Raw genomic sequence first — 21,457 nt, forward strand, 5'->3', positions numbered from 1 at the left:
CTCCGAATTCCTGGCTACGTACCTGTTTAGAGGATCTTCCATCTGACGTCTTATCAGGTTTTCTTATCCTTCAGGCAAGAAGGAAAGAAGAAACTGTTTTGCTGGCAAATGCTCTTCGATTTTTGCAGCTTTTGTGCTTGCAGGAAAGGGGGGCTAGCCCAAGGCAGAACGGCTGTCCGTGCTGGGAACTTCAAACTGCCTTGTGCAGGACAAAGTAGGTCTCCCCCACTCAGTTCAAAGTTTTGTTTGATTTAATCTTATCACGAGCTGAATCCATTTCCATGCACAATAATTGTTTATCAACATTTTAGCTTCTTTTCTTTTTCTCCTCCGAAAAATTATTTACTTAGAGGCTTTTAAAATGGCGCCGAGCAGGCTGGTTTCTCTGGTAATAATGAACACTTTTTGTTAATCCTCACAAGAATTCACAAGAATTCAAAACAAAAGAGATTGCTTATCATATGTTTTGGTTTCACAATAGGCCAGCAGAAGCTTTTTAATTAGCTTTATTTCTACAAGAATGTTACTCCTTCATTAACTTTGCTTATCTGGAAGTTAAATGGTGATGAATCTGCTGAACGGTCTTGTTACAATGTTTACTCACTGAAAGTTTTACCAAGCCTTAACTTCAAAATAAAAGGGGAAGTCAGCCTCTTTACTTAAAGCTGCATATTCAGGCAATAGAGTTTTATTAACTGCAGGCAGATAAATTTTGAAATGGCTTCAAAACCAAATATTAACTTGAAGTTGTAAATTTTTTTCTTATTACTATTCAAAATACCAGCTTCAATTTTGTAAAAGGCTTTCTTATCCAGCTGCGTTACAAGATGGTGATTTTATAGCTTCTGCGTTTGATATATGACACACTCAATCAGTTCTATTCTCCTGAAGACTTCTCCTTATTAACTGTTAAAAGTCTATAAATAGTATCCCATTTAAAACCGAGGGGAGCAGAGACTTTGTTTGTTTGTGCGTTTTTTTATAATGGCTCCCAAATCGAAGCAGTCTAAGCGTTTCCTTAATAATACATCTCAAGAAATTGTTACAAAATCGCTGCCCTTGCCTCCCACGCCCTCTACTGGAGATCTCTTAACGCAAGAATTTCTTTTTGAAACCCTTAAAGAGTTCAGACAGGAAATTAAAAAACTTTTATCGGACTTATATGATAAACTGGACGCCAAGATTGCTCAAACAAGGGAAGATACGATCAGAGTTATGACTGTTATGACAGGCTATGTTTCTGAAATGGAGGACAAATTGGAACTTTTGGAAAAAACTAATTCTAATTTGACATCTAAAATTCAAACGTTACAACAGGAAGTTGAAAATGCTCAAAAACAACTCATTATGATAAATTACAATAAGACTGCGTTTGCAATAAGAGTCAGAGGATTGCGTGAAAAGGAACAGGAGAATTTGAAACAGACCTTTTTTGAAGCTTTCAGACGCTCGGTGGGAAGTCCGGGATTTAACTTTGATTGGCAGATTCAAAAAATTTATCACCAGAACTCGTGTGTAGCAAAACAACGACAACTTCCGAGGGACATAATTATATATTTCACCACAAGAGAATCCAGAAATGCGATAATACAGAAGTTCTACAATAACAGGCTGCGAATCGATGGACAGGACTTGATTGTTTTTAAAGAAATACCATCTCAAATATTAAGAGCAAGGAGAGACTACACTTTCTTAACTGAAAAACTCACAGATTGTCAGATACAATATAAATGGGAAGTGCCATCTGGTATCACAGTCACATTTGAGAACCAAAAATATCGTCTCAATTCTGTTTGCGAAGCCCGAGATTTTTACTACAAAACTCTGAAGGCGGGACTTCCTGATTCACCCGGACTTGGAGAAAGACAAGGAGAAGGAGAAGATAAGCAGCGGGACACGTGGCTACAAGGCGGAGGGTGTTGCTTTCCCTTTCCGGAAGGGCAGAAGAGTAAAGAATAAAGATCCAGCTATGCCTTTAAAATACTTCTTAAATTTTTAATTTGAATAAAATTTCAGGACTCCTGTCTGGTATAAAATGACAAAGCTGTATACCGATGAAGAGATATTGAGACTGAAAGAAGCGGTGCTGAATTTGGACATATATTGTATGGGACTTATATAAGACTTGTTTGAATCTTAATTTAAACTGCGCATGATCTATTCTTTGGGGCGAGGAGAGCGGAGATCATAGTTTTCTTGGATTGTGGTTTGGGATGAATGGAGTCGGGTGCGTGGGGTAGATGGAAGGGTAGTGAAAGTTCAATTAGATTATCTTGATCCAGAATGTAAGCTGATTTTTGTATAAATTGTTATTTGAATACAAGGTTAAGAAAGATTATCTGGAGAGTCTACACGAGGGTGGAGTAAATATGAGAGGAGCAATGGATGAGGATAAAATATATATGCGGACACGGGTAAAGGCAGGATGGGAGGTATAGAATTTATATGCGGAAGCAGGTAAAGACATTGTTTAAGATTTTAAAAATAATGAGAAGCTGAGTTTAATGTTAGAGAGTATATTGACTTCTCTTTCTTGGGGGGGGGGTTCCCCCCCTTTTTTTCTTTTTATTATTCTTTTCTTTTTTGTTCTTTATTTTTTATTATTTTTTATTATTTTGTAACTTCTAATCTATTTGGTTTCAATATACTCCAGACTTTGCTTGATAAAGAACGATGCCGGGAATGGGACCTGGGAAGTCGGAAGGGGGTCAGGGAGGGGGGTTCAGGGGGTGGGTGGGGGGGAGGGTGGAAGTATAGACTCAATTTTCAGAACAATGAATGCACTTGGATACTGTTGCTTTTTTTTTCTTTTTTTCTTTTCTTCTTTCTTTTCCTTTTATTTTTCTTTTGTTTTAGTACAAAACAAATAGACCAATGAATACTAGAAATATACCGAAGCGAGGTGTAGAGGGAAAGAAGAGGGGGGAATTAAGAGGGAATGAGAAGGGAATGTAAGGAGGGTGAGATGGTGGGAAGGGGAGAAAGGAATGGCTGAGGGGGAGGGGAAGTAGAAGAGGGGATTGTTGGAAGGGGGAAATGAAAGTTGGAGGGGTAGAAGGAAGGGTGTATGTAGGATAGAAGTGTTATGAGTTGTTTATTGCTTCTTCTTTTTTTAACTGCACAGTATTTAAGTGATTGTATAAAGGAAAATGAAAATGTAATAAAAGAATCTTTGATTATCAAAAAAAAGAAAAGAAACTAGACAGTCATTTATCTGAAATAGTATAGGTTCTCCTGCTTGAGCAGGGGGCTGGACTAGAAGACCTCCAAGGTCCTTTCCAGCTCCTATTCCATATTTGTTTCTATTAAAAATAATAAGAACATGTGGAGGGCATTCCAGCAACAACACAACACCAAAAGTCAACAATAAACCCAACAGGGACATTTTTTTCCCCAATCGGTTTTTGCTTAGGCACTAAAGAAAACTGCAGCATGAATTCCCATTGGTTTAATTTGCTTGGATATTTTGCAGGGGGAATCAAGTCCCAAAGTCCATCGCCTCTGGTGACAATATGACAACATCAGCCCCAGTGTGGCTGGCAAGCAGCTGCTAATGGAATTGGTCAAAAAGAACTTTTGCTCTGTTTTGCTCAGCACATCGGAAATGTCATTGAATCGTTTCTGTTTGCATTAACCCAACTGGTCTCTGTCCCCAAAGATTTGCCTGCGTACCAAAAAATAAATAAATAGAAAATAAAGCTGGAATTCATAACTTTTTATTAGCCAACAGCCACCCATTCTTCTTTTTTAATAATAATTTTTATTAAAGTTTACCAATAAAAGCATAAGGAACTAATACAAACTAGAAAGAATATGAAAAGTAAAAAATAAAAAATTGCAGAGAAAAAGAATACATACAAGCATGTTTGTGTGTGTATCTCAGTCTCTATCTATCTATCTATCTATCTATCTATCTATCTATCTATCTATCTATCTATCCTCTATATCCATCATCCATCCAGCCATCCAGCCATCCAGCCATCCATCTATCCTCTATCCTCTATATCCTCCATCCATCCATCATCCATCATCCATCATCCATCCATCCATATCTATCTTCTATCTATCTATCAATCAATCTATCTATCCTCTATTCTCTACATCCATCATCCATCCATCTATCATCTATCTATCATCTATCTATCTATCTATCTATCTATCTATCTATCCTCTATATCCATCATCCATCCAGCCATCCAGCCATCCATCTATCATCTATCCTCTATATCCTCCATCCATCCATCATCCATCATCCATCCATCAATATCTATCTTCTATCTATCTATCAATCTATCTATCCTCTATTCTCTACATCCATCATCCATCCATCTATCTATCTATCTATCTATCTATCTATCTATCTATCTATCTATCTCCTCTATATCCTCCATCCATCCATCCATTTATCTATCTATCTATCTATCTATCTATCTATCCATCATCCATCATCCATCCATCCATCCATCCATCCATCCATCTATCCATCTATCCATCTATCTCTATTTATTTCTTCTCTCTATGTGTGTGCGTAGGTAAGTACTCTGTGTGTGTGTGTGTGTGTGTGTGTGTGTGTGTGTGTGTGTGGGCGTGCGCAGACATGTACACACAGACTCAATGATTCCTCCCTTCCTAAACATAAAATCTCATCATTCAGTCGTCATTGGAGGCCCTACAAGAACACGGATCAGAATAAAAGCTAGATTTGATTTCACTTCCATTTCCTTTTCCATTAAAATCGAACCTCTGTCATTCAATTACTAGGGTTACAAGAAGGTTCAGCTTGGAAGTTCACTTTGAGGGCAATTGGATCAAATCTCCAAACTGGGCAATAAATCCAACTGTGGAACCAGATTATCTTCCCGATAATTATCAAACTGATAACCCATGGATTTTTTTGCCTCTGAATCAAAAGTTCTTTTTCCTTCTAAAATGAATTGCCTTTCCAAATCGGACATTCGATAAACAAATTTGGAAATGCAATGTTGACTGAGAAATCCAATCAATAGAAAATTTGTACTGGTCTGACTTAATCCATGCCTGCTGATCGTTGTTTTCCAATCTCCAATTTATTTAATTGCTCCCTGTCATAAAAAAAAAAATCATGTAGCAATATCTGGATATTTCTGTACAGCTCACGTGTGGCTTTGAGGCCCCTAATCAAGCAATTCTGATGTAGTAACAATAGCAATAGCAATAGTTAGACTTATATACCGCTTCATAGGGCTTTCAGCCCTCTCTAAGCGGTTTACAGAGTCAGCATATTGCCCCCAACAACAATCCAGGTCCTCATTTCACCCACCTCGGAAGGATAGAAGGCTGAGTCAACCTTGAGCCTAGTGGGATTTGAACAGCCGAACTGCTGAACTGCAGTCAGCTGAAGTAGCCTGCAGTGCTGCATTTAACCACTGCGCCACCTCGGCTCCTAGTACCAACAATCTTTGGGTCAGTGGGGTTTTTGGTAGTTTTCTTGCAGTCATTTCATTACCAGACTAGCTAACATCATCAGTGCTGGTATGACAGTAGGGTTATTACCAATATTGTCTTCTATTGGTAATCTTTGTATTAACTGTAGACCAGATGAAAAGTTCCCTAACTTCACTGTTGGAGAAGAGCAGGAAGAGGTTGCTGGTGGAGTCAAGCAAGTCATCAGCCTAGACTTCTTACATTCCCACAAACGCTCCAAGTCCAACCTCCCCCCTCCTCCTGAATTCCATTGTCTAGTGGCAATTTAGTGCTGACTTTAGCCACTCTTATCTAGTGGCAATTTAGTGCTGACTTTAGTTGATTTAGGGTGGCATGGTGGCTCAGTGGTTAAGACGCTGGGCTGGTTGGCTGAAAAGGTTCAAGTCCCAAGTGGATTGCAACAGAGTGAGTTCCCATCCTCACCCCAGCTCCTGACCACCTAGCCATTCGAAAGCAAGCAAATGTGAGTAGATCAATAGGTACCACTTTGGTGGGAAGGTAACTGTGCTCCGTGATATGACTACAGAAATGACTTTGGACAGCGCTGGCTCAAGGGCCTTGAAATGGAGATGAGCATGGCCCCCTATAGTCAGCAACAACCAGCAGAGTAAAATCTGCACAGGCTTCTATACCTTTTCACCTTATTTGACTATATTCTTGTCTATAGGTGGGGTCAATAAATCATATTAACTGGCACTCAATACCTCGTCCTGGTTCTTTATGGCTTACACTGATATTGTTAAGCATCAAAGGAGAAAAGGAGGGAGAGGGAGGGAAAGAGAGGGAGGGGGAAGGGAGAGGGGAAGAGAGGGAGCGGGAAAGGGAGAGGGAGAGAAAGGTTTAGGGAGAGGGAGGGAAAAAGGGAAGGGAGGGGGAGGGAGAGGGAGGGAAAGGGAAGGAAAGGGAGAGGGAGGGAGGGAAAGGGAGGAAGAGGGAGGGAGGGAGAGGGAAGGAGATGGAGAGGGAGGGAAAGAGAGAGGAAGGAGGGAGGGAGAGAGGGGGAGAGAGAGGGAGAGGAGGGAGGGGGAAAGGGAGGGGGAGGGAGATGTTTAGGGAGAGGGAGAGGAAGGGAAGGAAATGGAGAGGGAGGGAGAGGGAGGGAAAGGGAGAGGGTTGGAGAGGTTTAGGGAGAGAGGGGGTGGAAGGGAGAGAAAGGAAAGGAGAGGGTTAGGGAGGGAGGAAAAAAGAGAGAGAGAAGGAGGGAAGGAAAGGGAGAGGGAGGGAGGGAGAGGGCGGGAAAGGGAAGGAGAGGGTGAGGGAGAGGGAGGGAAAGAGAGAGGGAGAAGGAGGGAGGGAGAGGGAGGGAGAGAGGGAGAGAGGGAGAGAGAGAGGGAGAGAGGGAGAGAGGGAGAGAGAGGGAGAAGGAGGGGGAAAGGGAGGGCGAGGTAGATGTTTAGGGAGAGGAAGGGAAGGAAACGGAGAGGGAGGGGGAGGGAGAGAGAGAGGGAAAGGGAGAGGGTTGGAGAGGTTTAGGGAGAGATAGGGGGTGGGAGGGAGAGAAAGGAAAGGAGAGGGTTAGGGAGGGAGGGAAAGAGAGAGGGAGGGAGGGGGAGGAAGGGAGGGGAGAGAGAGGGAGGGGGAGAGAGAGCGTGCGCACAGAGACTAAACTGAGATTCATTTCGTCTATTGTTGGATTTTGGGTTTTATTTGGGGAAGAGGGAATTCAAATTTTCCGAGAGCACATAAACGTACCTTAAGCACCTGATGATCAAACAGGATAAGGTTAGTTTCTATTTGATTGGCGCTATCGGAGCTCTGTTGACCTCAGCTGTAAAAACAGCCTGTTTTCTCATTTCTAAATCTAACTCCAGACATTGAACTCAAACGAAATGAATAGTTACGTTGCAGTGATGCTCCCAGCTTGGTGGATTGTTTCTAAATGATTGCCAGTTTTGCAAAAGGCAAGGAAAAGTGTCATAAATAATCCTGAGAGCCCAGAAGAGATTTATTTAAAAGCAAGGAGGAGTTACCCAGACATTATGGAAAGTACTTGAGAGGGAGGGAAAGCGCTTTATTGTTTTAGCAGATTTATGGCTTGCTTTGTGTAGGTGGGGTAGTAGCTCTGTGAGTAAGGAGGGTAAAGATCTGTGACTCTGAGTTTTTAAACCCTTGCATGACTCCTTCTCAAATTTACAACCAACCTCATTTCGAAATGTTAGACTAGGATGAGAAGCGATCCTGCTTTAAACACACATTTCAGCAGGACGTTTCCTCAGAGAAGCTAGAGGACTATATTGGTGTGACAACAAATGCTTCATTAACAATGATTTTATTAATTAATCAACACCAGGATTGTATTATCACATGTGGTGGACATGTATAGAACTGAAAAAATACAGGGCAAGAATTCGAATAGAATAGCAATAGCAGTTCGACTTATATACCGCTTCCTAGGGCTTTCAGCCCTCTCTAAGCAGTTTACAGAGTCAGCATATTGCCCCCAACAACAATCCGGGTCCTCATTTTACCCACCTCGGAAGGATGGAAGGCTGAGTAAACCCTGAGCCAGTGAGATTTGAACAGCCGAACTGCAGAACTGCAGTCAGCTGAAGTAGCCTGCAGTGCTGCATTTAACCACTGCGCCACCTCGGCTCCTCGGAATGCAGTTGGAGAAGATGACGCAGCAACATGTTAAACAACTTAAAACCTGAATTGTTCTTGTTGGGCATCCTACCAGGGAAATATAGTAAAGAAAATGTATACTTGATTATTCATGTAATAACCGCAGCTAGAATTGCATTTGCACAAAATTGGAAAGCTGAAGAAATCCCTAAAGATGAAAATGTGATGAAGAAAACATTAAGATTGTGAAGAAATGAGTACATTAACACTAGCAATTAAAGGAAAGGAAGACTCTGATTATTATAATATAGGGGGCGGTGTTTTTTATCATTGGTTAGAAAACGAATGGGGATATAAAGTATAAAATTAAATAATTTGGGAAGAGAAGTGTTATAACAGGAGATATGTTATGTTGTAATGTTAAAATAAGAACAGATGAATATAAAAAATGTGGTGGTAAGATATAACTATTATTACACAAAAAATATGCACTCGGATGATACACTGATTAATGAATGATGAAATGTTTGTTTTAAAAGGAAAAAAGATAAATTTTTACAACCCCCCCCCCAATGATTTTGTTAATTGCCTGAGTTTGCACAATGCACCAAATCAGCAAACACAGATCTAGGCCTGTATAATCTTGGACCCACAAACTAAACAATCCCAGTTCAGCTTCTTGAAGAAATCCAGCCTTCATTCTCCATCCATCAGAATAGAGCTGGAAGGGACCTTGGAGGTCTTCTAGACCTTACCCCATTTCAGACAAAGGACAGCCCAGTTTCTTCTTTAAAAAGCCTCCCACCCAGCACGACCCAATTGTGTTATTGGAAGGATAAAGCTAAATGACTAGAGTAGTGTTATGCCACTACTGTTTACTTCTGGAAAAAGAAAGATGGTGTCGAAGATCAGGCAGAGACTGAGGGCAGAGTCAAATGAGTAATTAGCTGGAGTTGTTATGCTTCCACAAACTATCCAAATGTAGGTAAGGTAGGAAGGCAGGTAGGAAGGAGAACAAGCAGAGCTGGGGTGGAGTTAAGTGAGTCATTAGCCTGGAGTCATTACATTCCCACAAATGGTTTAAGTCTTGAATTCTCTTGACTCTTAAAGGTAAAGGTTCCCCTTGTACATATGTGCTAGTCGTTCCAGACTCTAGGGGGCGGTGCTCATCTCTGTTTCAAAGCCAAAGAGCCAGCGCTGTCCGAAGACGTCTCCGTGGTCATGTGGCTGGCCCGACTAAACACCTATAGTCTTTATAGGATCTAACCAGTGGTGGGTTTCAAAATTTTTTTGAACCTACTCTGTGGGTGTGGCCTCCTTTGTGGGAGTGGCTTGCTGGCCATACGACCTGGTGGGAGTGGCTTGCTGGCCATGTGTTTTCTTTCTTTCTTTCTTTCTTTCTTTCTTTCTTTCTTTCTTTCTTTCTCTCTCTCTCTCTCTCTCTCTCTCTCTCTCTCTCTCTTTCCTTCCTTTTGTCTCTCTGTCCCTTTTTCCTTTTTTTCTTTCATCTCTCTCTCACTTTTTCTTTCTTTTTTCTTTTTTCTTTTTTTCTTTCTTCCTTTCTTTCTCTTTCTGTGTGTGTGTGTGTGTGTGTCTGTGTCTGTGTCTGTGTCTGTGTGTGTGTGTGTCAGTGGTGGGTTTCAAAAATTTTTGGAACCTCTTCTGTAGGTGTGGCCTGCTTTCTGGTGAAACCTCTTCTAACCGGTTCAGTAGATTTGACGAACCGGTTCTACCGAACTGGTGCGAACTGGTAGGAACCCACCTCTGGATCTAATCCTAACTTTGTATTAGGATTTGAAGTCACAAGTCTTTGCAAATGGTGAATATTAAGCACTGGGTCTATCTTGGCTTATCTGACAGTAGCTTGTAGGAAGGCTTTGAGGCCTAGACACCTAAGAGACTTCTCCTGTGAAAAGCCCATAAAAACAACTGTAACACTAACACTTGTATAACTGTAATTAAAGGTAAAGGTAAAGGTTCCCCTCGCACATATGTGCTAATCGTTCCTGACTCTAGGGGGTGGTGCTCAACTCCGTTTCAAAGCCGAAGAGCCAGCGTTGTCCGAAGACGTCTCTGTGGTCATGTGGCCGGCATGACTCAATGCCAAAGGTGCACGAAGCACTGTTACCTTCCCACCAAAAGTGGCTCCTATTTTTCTACTTGCATTTTCACGTGCTTTCAAACTGCTAGGTTGGCAGAAACTGGGTCAAGTAACGGGAGCTCACTCTGTGACGCGGCGCTAGGGATTCGAACCTCTGAACTGCCGACCTTTCTGAGCGACAAGCTCAGCATCTTAGCCACTGAGCCACCACTTCCCTCCTGGAGTCCTTACATTCCCACAAATATAGTCTTAAGTCTTGAATTCTGTGGACTCTTATCTAGTGCCAATTTAGTGCTGACCATTAGTTGACTAGATTTTTGCGTGCAGAGATGAGCAATAAATCAGCTTAACTGGAACTTAATTCGTGTTATATGTTTCTGCATATATGTTTCTGTCAAGGCGATGTCAACAAATCAAGATGCTTTCAGAGGGGAAGAGAAAACTTTGATACAAAAAGAAATAGATGAAAAATCCTGTTCTAGACTGATTCTCGGACTCCTGCTCTGCATTTTTTTTTTTAAATGGAAGAGCTGCCAATCACAAACTGCATTGCATCTTTTGGATTGAGGCTGGGGAGGCCAAAGTAAGAAACAATCCCCCCCCCTCATCGCCCGATCCATAAACTTAAATTGACCGCATGTAGGGGAACGATGACTGCTGGGGAATTTTAAATGTCTCCTCCTTGTGCAGCGATGGCTTAAATAAGGTTTGGCTAAATGGAAGTAAGTGCCCTTGATAAAAACATCATCTCTTTAAACTTGGAGCTTTTGCTGTACATAAATAAAAGCGAGACAAATTAATGGAAGCCAGGATGGAGATGAGACTTGTTTCATTGAGAGGACCCGTTTCCTCCACTTAAGTCTTCCAGAAAGATTTTTCTCCCCCTTCATTTAAAGGAAGCAATAAAAAAAAAAATTTTGGAGGAGGCAATCAGGATGAAATCACAAGAGTGCCTGCAATTTTCACCCTTGGTGTTGCTGAAGGAGGCTGCACTTTAGACTCCTAAAATACTTTTTAACGAGGTACTATTAAATCCAGCCGAGGACGAACGGATAGATCTGCTGTTATGTTAACCACCCTGAGCAACTGACATTCACCGTAGGCTGCCTAGCTATGGAAAAATAATTCAACTTTTGGGGCAACCTCCAAACTTTGCCTTGAGTTATTCCCAAGGATGGGGCCAGTAATTAAATTAATTGACTGACTAACTGGCTTAATAGTCTAGATCAGGGAAGTCAAACTCAATTTCATTGAGGGCCACATCAGGGCTGTGGTTGACCTTGGGGGGGGGCAACTGGTTGGGTGTGGCTTGATGCCACTCACTGGGCATGGCTGACTGTTCTGACCCCCACCTTGTTCGTTCAGAAACGACAGCCAGACAGAACTTCAAAAGAAATATTTTTATCAGTCCCGGCTTTTGCTGGCTGCGAGCCCAAAATAAACATAGATAAATTCTCTGGCAAAAAGTTAAACAGCAAATGCAAAAACAAACTCTTACAGCAAACCACTTGTCCAAGTTGGTTTCTTTGAATCATGAACACAAACAGGGAACCTTGACTAGAATAGCAATAGCAGTTAGACTTATATACCGCTTCATAGGGCTTTCAGCCCTCTCTAAGCGGTTTACAGAGTCAGCATATCGCCCCCAACAACAATCCGGGTCCTCATTTTACCCATCTCGGAAGGATGGAAGGCTGAGTCAACCCTGAGCCGGTGAGATTTGAACAGCCCAACTGCAGAACTGCAGTCAGCTGAAGTAGCCTGCAGTGCTGCATTTAACCACTGCGCCACCTCGGGAACGGAACGGAATAGAACGGAACGGAATAGAACGGAATGGAACGAACGAACGTTGACTTCTGCAACCAGGGCATGGCACCATCAGTCTTTTATCCGCAGGAAGAGATCCTTAATGAGCCACAGCTGCTCGTTATCCTCTCCTGTGAGCATCCTGAAACCACTCACAGGAGGTTTCTGTGTCAGAGTCTGATAGCAATTCCAAAGGCTCCTACTGAGCTACAACAGCTGACAGGGTGTGCATGGCTAGTTTGATGCAACCCCGCCCAAACTGCTGGCATGTTTTCTCTTTGTATTGAGTAGACTGGGCCAAAGCGATGCTGGCCCAATGTTTCTTTTTCACATTAGGTAGATGTTCTGACCCCCCTCCTAGGTCCAGGAATGAAAGCCGAGACAAATGTAAATGAGAATGTTTTTTAATAAGTCCAGACTCTCGATGGCTGAAAGCCAAATAAACAAAGAGATAAGCACTTTGGCAGCAAGTCCTACAAACCTTGGCAGCAATGCAAACAAACTCCGGCAGCAATCCAGCCTGCCAAGTTTGTTTCTCATTAGTCCCTAACGCTGACTTCTGCAAGAAGGGCGTGGCACAAGCAGTCTCTTTTATAATCTGGAGAGGAGCTTAATGAGCATCGCTGAGCGCAATTACCTCCTGTAATTGCGTAATTGTTCCTGACGCCTAGTAGCCCTTCGACGGCGTGCATCCCGGAACAACTCACAGGTAGTTTCTAGATCACTCTCTCTTGTCTCCTCCCCAGATCCAAGGCTCAGGTGCCACCTGGTGGCCAACCAGTCTCTCTGCATCCTGCTCAGAGTCAGAACCCTGTCCAGGGTCCTCCACATCCTCCAGGGCTCATAAGGCCCCTCACTGTCGGAGTCTGGTGGCAGCTCCAACGGCTCCTGCCGGGCCACAACAGGTAGACTAGGCCAAAGCGATGCCGACTGGCTCCTTACGTTTTCCACGACATCCCTGAAGGCTGGATGCGACCCCATCGTGGGCTGGATCTGGCCCGTGGGCCTTATGTTTGACACCCCTGGTCTAGATCACTGTTTCTCAACCATGGCAGCTTTTAAGAGGTAGGGACTTCAAATCCCAGAATTCTAGGAGTTGAAGTCCACACATCTCCACACAAACTTGTCAAGGCTGAGAAGCACTAGATGAGGAAGAGGAGTAGTTAAAATTGCCCCCTTCCCATGTCACCTTACCTGATCTTCCAATGAACTCTAGGACAGGGACCACTAAAATCGGCAAATTGAAGACTTGTGGACTTCAACTCCCAGAATTCCCCAGCAAAACTATTGGATGGCTGGAGAATTCTCAACCTTGTAAGAATTCTGGGAATTGAAGTCCACACATCTCCACACAAACTTGTCAAGGTTGAGAAGCACTAGATGAGGAAGAGGAGTAGTTAAAATTGCCCCTTTCCCATGTCACCTTACCTGACCTTCCAATGAACTCTAGGACAGGGACCACTAAAGTCGGCAAATTGAAGACTTGTGGACTTCAACTCCCAGAATTCCCCAGCGAAACTATTGGATGGCTGGAGAATTCTCAACCTTGTAAGAATTCTGGGAATTGAAGTCCACACATCTCACACAAACTTGTCAAGGTTGAAAAGCACTAGATTAAATAAGGTGAGGAAGAGGAGTAGTTAAAATTGCCCCCTTCCCATGTCACCTTACCTGACCTTCCAATGAACTCTAGGACAGGGACCACCAAAGTCAGCAAATTGAAGACTTGTGGACTTCAACTCCCAGAATTCCCCAGCGAAACTATTGGCTGGCTGGAGAATTCTCAACCTTGTAAGAATTCTGGGAGTTGAAGTCCACAAGTCTTCAAGTGGCCAAATTTGGAGGTCCCTGGTCTAGGACAATAAAACTGTAGGTCACTTTGCCCAATTGGATACCTAAGCTGAATCTGACAAAGCGCATCTTAACATAGATAAAATAGGCAAAAGTCATCAACTTAATTAAATAAAAAAATTCCCTCGAGATGTTATAAGTTCTTCATTCCAATGATAGATTTCCTCACACAATTCCCTCATCTCGTGCTGGTGGCAGAGTCAGACAGTGAGGAGGTTGGGGAGGAAGATGGGCCAGTCCTGGAGTCTGGGGAAGGCTCTGATGAGGGCTCTGTGTCGGAGGCAGAGAGGGGGCCAGGGCCATCTGCCAGTTATCAGCTGCCTTCAGAGCAGTGGTGGGATTCAGCCAGTTCGCACCTATTCGGGAGAACCGGTTGTTAACTTTTTAAGCAGTTCGCAGAACTGGTTGTTGGAAAAAAATCTCCTTTTGTTTCTTTCCACTTTACAGGGCTAATCCTGTAAGGAAGGCAGGAAGGAAACATTCTGGTTTTATTTGTGGTTCCACCACAAAACCGCGGTAGACTAAAGCGCGCTCGACGAAAGCGCGTACGTGACGTCATCACAGCGCGACAAAAACATCGCGCTGTGAGCGGTAAATTTAAAATTAAAGCGAAAACGTTACCCTAACCCCCCCAAACCTAACCCTAAACCTAACCCTAAACCTAACCCTTAACCTAACCCTAAACCTAACCCTAACGCTTAACGTAACCCTAAACCTAACCCTAACCCTTAACCTAACCCTAACCCTAACCCTAAACCTAACCCTTACCTTTATGTGAATCGGCTTGCTTTAATTTTATTTTAATTTAAATTTAATTTATTTTTTTTTTTTTCGTCGCGCTGCTGATGACGTCAGGTACGCGCTTTAATCGGGCGCGCTTTAGTGGACCGCGGTTTTGACGGGTCACGTTATTTGTAGCCTAATCTTTATTGCCCTGCTTACAGAAACTGCCTCTCCCGTTAACCCTTATTACATTGTAACTGCTAAGGTGAAGCGCCCATTGATGTGAGTGACATTGAGTTCGCCAGTCATATGACCACTGAGCCACGCCTGCCCAGCCATTCATTAGGGCAGAGAACCGGTTGTTAAATTATTTGAATCCCACCACTGCTTCAGAGTCAGACATCAGTGGGGCAGAAGAACAACTGGAGCCTGTTCCCAGTGTGCGCATGTGCAGAGCTGCCAGACGAAGGGAACAGCTAAAGAACAGGGGTTGACTCAGGGGTGGGACTTGGAGGTTCTCCGAACTGGCCATTACATTAGCTACCGGTTCTCCCGTAGCAACCCACCCCTGGGTAGTAGCATTAAAAAATTAGTATTTAAGAAGGAGTTAACTGGTTAATTGCATCTTTGAACCCATCTCTTCAAGGCATAATTCTTCTCTGTTTCTTAACTGCCTACCAGGGTTGAGTTTAACATTTTGGCAAGTCTTTCCTGCAACTTGGATGCAGGCGTGCAAAACACTCGGTTGCTATGGCGATTAAGCTGGGCTCTTTCATCTTCCAAAGACAACATGGCAGTTGTGTAATTATTCCTTATCTCAAAATCTGCATGTCTCGGCCAAAAGACCCTCCATTTTTTTAAGGTCATGTATTCCTCTGAAATGGCTCAGAAGTTAATTTTAAGAAGTGACATTATAAACAGACTGCGTTCGGTAAAATGAGATGGGAAAGGAACAAACTTTACCAGATCAGACGGAGTCTGTTTTGAAAAAAAGGGAATCCAGAAATGACAGGGCATAAGAATGTAGGAGATGAACAGAACAGATTAACAGAGTTGGAAAAGACCTTGCAGGTCATCTAGTCCAACCCCCTGCCCAAGCAGGATATCCTACATCTGCCTCTACCTAGGATTGAACTCACAACCTCCTGATTGAGAGGTGAGAGCTCCACCTCAAGGCCACAGGATTAGGATGCCACAATAGATGTAACACTGAAACAAGATGATGTTCTACCAAAACAAAAGAGGGAGTTGGATAATTTTCTTACACCCAGTCATAAGTTACCCTGTAGTAAGATGGGCAGCCAATAAATAAATATGCTGGATTTACCTATTAAAGTTGTGAAGAATTTTACAAGAAGGGCCAAAGAAAAAATGAAAAGAATTCAACTTCCATGAATTTACTTGAAACGACTGAAAGAATTGAGTAATTGTTAAAAGTAAAAGGAAGGAATATAAAATTGGTTTATTTGATCATGACTAAAATAAATATGTTGTCATCTCTGGTAACTCTCAATGAACTTTTGCTGACTGGGACTGAAGGATGAGACTTTAAATATTTGTTGATAGATAAGAGATGAGATACGGGAAGAAGTGATTATTTTATTCATTTATTTACCATTTCTAAGAGAAGTTATAAATTACTAAAATTGTTATGGAGGATATATACACACATACGTACGTACACAATCTATTTCTACAATTTCAATTTTTCTTTTGTTTAATTTCTATTTGTTGTTATATATATTTTTAATTGTAATGCTCAATAAAGTTACTATTTTTCCAAAAATGAGATGGTTCCCCAGAATCATTTAATCTTATTAGACAAATCGGGGTCTTCAAGTACACAAATGCTCATCCCTCGGCCTAAATCTATGTAGCAACACTCTGAAGTGTTTCTTAAACTTCAGCAAATTGCCAGCTGGGGGATTCTGGGAGTTGAGGTTCACCCATCTTCAAAGTTTTTATTTCATTGTTTGTTTATAAAATTTATATGCCATCCATGTTACCTCAGGGTAACTCTGACAGAAGGATTCTCAGTCCTGGAAGCCATTTTGTGCATTGGGCCTTCCGGCCTGCCACATTTAATGCTGTGGAGAAATGGAAGGGAGGATTATATGGAGCAGCGGTAGGTTCCTCTCCCTGTCGCTACTGGTACGGTGCTCAGGGGGCCATACGTCCTTTTGTGCACACGCGCTGCACACGCATGCGCACTCCACCACCCTTGCGACACCCAGCTGCTTGTCGGAGCTCGTGCAGGCACCGCACACTGTGTGCGCATGCGCAATTGGCCAGTTGCTTTAAAAACCGGTATACAACGCAAGTGGGCGAATGGGCCAAATGAGCCACCATACCGGTATGCTGTCAGCTGCTCCCAGCTACTACCTTTACACCAGAGGTGGGTTCCTACCAGTTCGCACCTATTCGGTAGAACCGGTTCATCAAATCTACTGAACCGGTTAGAAGAAGTTCCACCAGTGGACCCGGAAAGCAGGCCACACCTACAGAAGAGGTTCCAAACTTCTTTGAAACCCACCACTGGTCCTTGGATATGATTATTCTACACTATCATGCTCCTATTTATAAAACTCAGGGCCTCTGTGAAAGGTAAGGATGACTACTGCGTTTGTGGTGCAATCAGAACATTGCGTGTGTTGAAGTTGTTTTAACACAAACCAAAGATGCCTTTTAAAAAACAAGTTTGCATCATATTCTTATGCATGCCAGTGCTGTGTGTGAGGTAATTTAAGGTGGTTCTGACAAGTGTCGTCGGCATCTTCATATCCAGTCACATGGGTGGCAAGCCACTCCCATCCGGTCACATGGGCGGCAAGCCACTCCCACAAAGGAGGCCACACCCACAGAGTAGGTTCAAACAATTTTTGAAACCCACCACTGCGGTACACCCGTATCAGGCCGTACTGGCTGGAACCCACCACTGATATGGAGTTCAGGAGATATATAGTCAAAATAACATTCCTTTCTCAGAGAGTCAAGGACATCTTGCCTTGCAGCTGAGATGGTGTGACTGGGAGACATCTCCAGTTTTGGATAGTGCCTGATTGGGCCATGTGATGGACATGTGATGGATATGTGGGTGTCGGGCAGGGACTTGGACTTTGATTTGGGTGGGGAAAAACCTGGAAGCTTTCAGATTCTGGTTTTCCCAGATGTGCCAATAGGACATCTCTAATAAAATGGAACTTTGAGGAAGCTCCAGCCTCAGAGTCTTCTTTCGTTGGGGGTAATAGCAGTTAGCAATAGCAGTTAGACTTATACACCGCTTATACACCGCTTTCAGCCCTCTCTAAGCGGTTTACAGAGTCAGCATATTGCCCCCAACAACAATCCGGGTCCTCATTTTACCCACCTCGGAAGGATGGAAGGCTGAGTCAACCCTGAGCCGGTGAGATTTGAACAGCCCAACTGCAGAAGTGCAGTCAGCTGAAGTAGCCTGCAGTGCTGCATTTAACCACTGCGCCACCTTGGCTCATATCCCTTAGAACCCTGACATGGATTCTGAGAGTTGAAGTCCACAAGTCTTAAAGTGGCCAGGTTTGGAGACCACCACCCCCCTTACTCTAATGGTACGATGAAATCTGAGTCAAGGTTGCAACTTCTCAAAATTGCAATGCCTTCCCCTGAATAAGAGGCTCGCGTGCCTTTTTTCTACCCATCCTCAGAAAAATCCCTTTTTTAAATTTCTCTCGACGCTCCCTTATTGGAAGCGGCAAGGGAACGCTCCTGAAAACGGAGGGATGGCAAAATCGCTTTGCTACGCAGCCCTCTTTCTGATCCTTCCACTCCATTATTAAAATCTCACTCGGAAGGTTTCGTTTTAATACCCCACCTGTCTTGCTCTCCCTAACAGCCTCAATTTTTCACACATGACATTTACACAGTCTCTTCTGACAGCTTCCTTCAGCAACAAAAGAAACCACATGGCGGTGTGTGTGTGTGTGTGTGTGTGTGTGTGTGTATGTATGTATGTATGTATATATATATATTGGAATCGTTGGCATTTTGTTTCCTTTGTATTCCTGAAAACAAAATTGCAGCGCAATCGTATTTTTTATTTTTTGGGTAAGATAAATGCACCCACCATGCCTGCTTTCTCCTTCCCAGGCAGGTGTGCTATACTCAAACAGCAGGGATCTGCTCTCTCTGGTTGCTCGCAACTCCGATCGGTTCCTTCCAAAACGACATTGGAGTATTCATAGCCGCCTCCAAACAGATTAGGCGTAGGCAGTAAATCAGAGGAGATTAACTTGGCAAAACATTGTGCCATGTGCAGCTGTTCACATTTCCCCGTGTGCGAGGGAGATTATTAAATTACAGCTTGAGGTATGGCGGGCAGCGGTGTGAAGGCAGGGATGCACACGGAGGAAGGGGCTAAAAGAGGGGGGGGGAAACGGGATGGAGGCAGGTTTCATGCTCAGGAACAAAATGTGCAGAATAAATCCTTAGCATCAACCTAAGCTCATTGTCACAACTTTAGGCATTGTCGGCTGATTTGCTGATTGGTGGCTGTCAGGTGCAAAGAATCAGGGCCATTCTTTAAGCTGCAGTATAGAAGATATATTCATACAAGTAGAGTAGAGTAGAGTAGGAGTTAGAGTTTAGGGTAGGTGTTCTGACCCCCCCCTCTTCGCTCGTTCACAAACGGCAGTCAGACAGAACTTCAAAGGAAATATATTGATCAGTCCTGGCTCAAGCTGGCTGCGAGCCCCAAATTAAACGTAGATAAAGTCTCTGGCAAAAAGGTAGACAGCAAAAGCAAAAACAAAGAGCTCTTACAGCAAAACCAGGTTTACAGAAAGAAAGTAAATCACTTATCCAAGTGCCTCTTTGAATCAGGGTTACAGAAAGCAAATCACTTATCCAAGTGCCTCTCACGAACAATAAACCACAACCGATGAACAACGAACCATGAACAAACGTTGACTTCTCCAACTAAGGCGTGGCACCATCCGTCTTTTATCTCCAGAAGACGACATTAATGAGCAACAGCTGCTCATATATTCCTGCATCCCGACTCAACTCACAACAAACTTCTGCTGAGTCACAACAGGTAGGGTAGGGTAGGGTAGGGTAGGGTAGGGTAGGGTAGGGTAGAATAGAATAGAATAGAATAGAATAGAATAGAATAGAATAGAATAGAATAGAATAGAATAGAATAGAATAGAATAGGAGTTAGAGTTAGAGAAGGAGGCTCAGCAAAAGCACCTCACTGAGGACTACGAGCATAGGCTTTCCAACCAGAGGGAAGACCTGTGGGAGTTCAAGGCCAGGGACCAGTGCCTGGAGGCTCAGCGGGCTGAGATGGTCAGCCAGTTCCATCCCATGATGCAGTCCCATTGGAACGAGGCCCTCCAGGTCTTCGCCACCAGGGATGCTTCCCTCCAGCCTTCACCCAAAGCCCCGCACCAGGAGGCTCAAGTCAGAATTTCTGCCCCACTCAAAAAGACCCCAAAAGGGGAGACTCTCTGCAGCAACACAAGCGTTCATTGCACGTATCCGTCCCAGGGGCCGTAGTTTGAGGACCCCTGATTTAGTGCAATATAAAAAATGCAGACCACCACAATATTCTCACAGAACACCAGTTGGCACGTTCTACACGACAATCCCTCTGAGATTTGAAGTTTCCTCCAAGAAACCATCCCATAATTTTTCTCCCCTCCAGGGAAGACAAAACCAGCTCCTTCTGTTTTTGTCTCCAAGCATATGGCCGTACAGACTTCCCACCTTCCTCCATATTTTCTATATTTAGCATCCCCCGGATGGGGAAATAACAAAGACTACGAAGACACCGGAATTCTCAGGCCAAAGCGATGGGGCTATTCTGAGGATGCTTTTTCTTGATGGTTTCCATGACAACATCCCAAAATGTCTATCCTCTTAAGTGACAAGTGGCCGCGCTGGGGAGTTCAAATGATGAAGGAATTTACATTGTGGTAGCACTAAGAGAAACAATACAAATAGTAATAGCAATAGCACTTAGACTTATATACCGCTTTACAGTGCTTTACAGCCCTCTCTAAGTGGTTTATAGAGTCAGCCTCTCTTGCCCCTGAGAATCTGGGTCCTCATTTTACCCACCTCGGAATGATGGAAGGCTGAGTCGACCTGGAGCTGGTCAGGATTGAACTCCTGGCAGTGGGCAGACATAGTCTGCAATGCTGCATTCTAACCACTGTGCACCATGGAAGAGAGGGGGGAGGGATGGAGGAGGAAAGGGAGGGAGGGAGGGAGGGAGGGAGGGAGGGAGGGAGGGAGGAAGGAAGGAAGGAAGGAAGGAAGGAAGGAAGGAAGGAAGGAGAAAAGGAAGAGCCACAGCAATAGCACTTATATATTGGTTCACCATGCTTTGCAGCCCTCTGTAAGAGGTTTACAGAATCAGCCTATTCCCCCAACAATCTGGGTCCTCATTTTACGGACCTCGGAAGGATGGAAGGCTGAGTGAATCTTGAGCCTGTGAGAATCGAACTCCTACCAGTAAGCAGAATCAGCCTGCAATTCTGCATTCTAACTACAGGGAGGGAGGGAGGGAGGGAGGGAGGGAGGGAGGGAGGGAGGGAGGGAAGGAAGGAAGGAAGGAATAGCACTTAAACTTATATATTGCTTCACAGTGCTTTGCAGCCCACTCTAAGAGGTTTACGGAGTCAGCCTCTTGCCCCCAACAATCTGGGTCCTCATTTTACCCACCTTGGAAGGCTGGAAGGCTGAGTCAACCTTGAACCTGATGAGATTCGAACTGTCAAACTGCTGGCAGCTGACAGTAAGTAGAAGTAGCCTGAACACAATTGGACTGAAGGCTAAAACATACGAGGAATGGTTGCAGGAGTTGGGTAGGTCTAGTTTAATGAAAAGAAGGACTCAGGGGGACATGATAGCAGCCTTCCAATATCTCAGGAGCTGCCACAAAGAAGAGGGAGTCAAGCTATTCTCCAAAGC

The sequence above is a fragment of the Thamnophis elegans genome, chromosome 14 (genome assembly GCF_009769535.1).
Source record: "Thamnophis elegans isolate rThaEle1 chromosome 14, rThaEle1.pri, whole genome shotgun sequence".
In the NCBI taxonomy this organism is placed as follows: Eukaryota; Metazoa; Chordata; class Lepidosauria; order Squamata; family Colubridae; genus Thamnophis; species Thamnophis elegans.